Below are 2,024 nucleotides of genomic sequence, written 5' to 3' on the forward strand. Positions count from 1 at the left end.
CGGTTGTTTTCATTTGCATCTCTCTCATGGCCAGTGATCCTGAATGACATTTCTTCCTGTGCTCGGCGGCGGCGGCGGCGGCGGCGGCGGCCTCCCGACCGGGACCATCCCGGCCTGGCCTGGCCCGGCCCCGATCCTTCTCGGACGACGGCAGCGGCAGCAGCAGAGCGGGGAGCTGCCCACAATGCACTGCGCCGCCAGCATCAGCACCAGCCCTGACATCACCGCCCCACCGCCCCAGCTCTTACATCACCGCCCCTTCTCTGACATCATATTCTACCTTGCCCCTCTCTCAACTCATCCACCTCTAGGATTCCTTTTCGGGTGGGTCCAGCCCCAGCTCTCAGGTTCTCCTTATTGGTCCCTGCCATTCACTTGACCCCATCCCCCAGCAGGGCCCCATCACTCCTTACCTGTCCCAATCAACTTCATCTGTCGTCATCACCCCTTATCTCTCCCACTCCCAGCATGTTCCTATCACTCTTCTGTCCCCATGAACCTCACCTGACTCCCCCACTCCAATCCTCCATATGTTCATATTACTTTCCTCTAAACCCATTTCCCCTTACCTATCCTCCTCCTCCCATAATCCTCTTGCCCCATTTCTCCTGCCATCACCCTGCACCTGTATTGTCCACCCTCACCTGTGACTGTCACCTTTCCACATATGTCTCCTCTCCTGGCTCAATCTGTCCCTCTCTTTGACTTTTTCCTCCCATTTGTTGACAAACTCTGTCATTGTTTCTTACTGCTTACCAAATAGATGGACATTTTTTTTTTTTTTACTGTGACATTAAATACTCTTCCCCACATGGGCCCACAGAGACTACTACTCCCCTTGTGAGACTAGATTATTCAACATTCCCTGAACATATTCTGCACTTTGTCTCCCCTAGTTCCTTCCTTTCATATCCTTTATGCCTTCAACAAATCCATATTGAGCACCTTCAATAACGATAATGATAATAATAACAGTAGCTATTTAACCCTGCCAGACATAGTTCTAACTTTAACTCAGTAAACTCCTTTAATCCTCTTAACAACCCTATGATGTAGGAATATTATTGTTATCCCATTTTATAGATGAGAAAACTAAGATACAGATAGGTTAAGTGACTTGCATTAGGTTACACAGCTAGCAAGTGGCAGAGCTGGTATCCAAACCCTGTCTCCAGAGGCCACATTCTTAACCACTATGCTGGGCTATTGCAAAAAGATGATGGATCATTTGGTCTGCAAGGGTAGTCAAGGGAGGCTCCTTAGAGGAGGCACATTCAGCTGTAATATAAAGAATTAGTACGTGTTTGCCACAGACAAGTGGGGCCAGGGCATGGAAGGGAAGGGATTTCCAGGTGAAGGTAAACATGTGTAAGATCATGAAAGGCCTTGTGTACCATGCTAAGATTGGATTTTATCCATTTAGTTTTGAGAATTGCAGTGGATACTGTGGCAAGCCACCCAGATACCCTTTCAGAATCTAGGTACTCATTACCCCAGGTGCTTGGGGTGCTGAGGGCTGATGTATCTCTGCTGACTCCTCTAGAAATTGCCCTTAGCCAAGGGAGCTGCCTCACCTAAGATCATCCTCTTCCTGGAGCACCCCACATCCAATCACTGATCAACCTGTGAATGTAAAGGCCTGATCCCCTAAACCCAACTTGGAACAGTTTTGAAGAGATATCCCATTTTCAAAACTCCTGACAGGGTCAGTTGAGGTTTCTCTTGAGTTTGCATCAAAGCTCTGCCTTATCCTGTTTTCTTCACTTCTCCGGGGATGTTGAGCCCAATCACTTCCCAATAAACCTACTGCATGATTGTTTCTGTCTCAGGGTCTGTCCAGGGGAACCTGACCTTTACATCATTGAAGAATTTTGAGTAGAGGAAAGATTTAGTCTGCTCTGGGTATTGGATTAGAATGGGTTAATATAAATAAATAAATAATCAAAAGAATGAGTTAATAGGTTCTTTCTTTCAGTACTTTAGAAATGTTGCTCTACTAGCTTCTAGCTTCTTTTGTTTCAAAT

Source organism: Orycteropus afer, unplaced genomic scaffold (genome assembly GCF_000298275.1).
Source record: "Orycteropus afer afer isolate SDZICR_OR568_19922 unplaced genomic scaffold, OryAfe1.0 scaffold00034, whole genome shotgun sequence".
Classification (NCBI taxonomy): Eukaryota; Metazoa; Chordata; class Mammalia; order Tubulidentata; family Orycteropodidae; genus Orycteropus; species Orycteropus afer.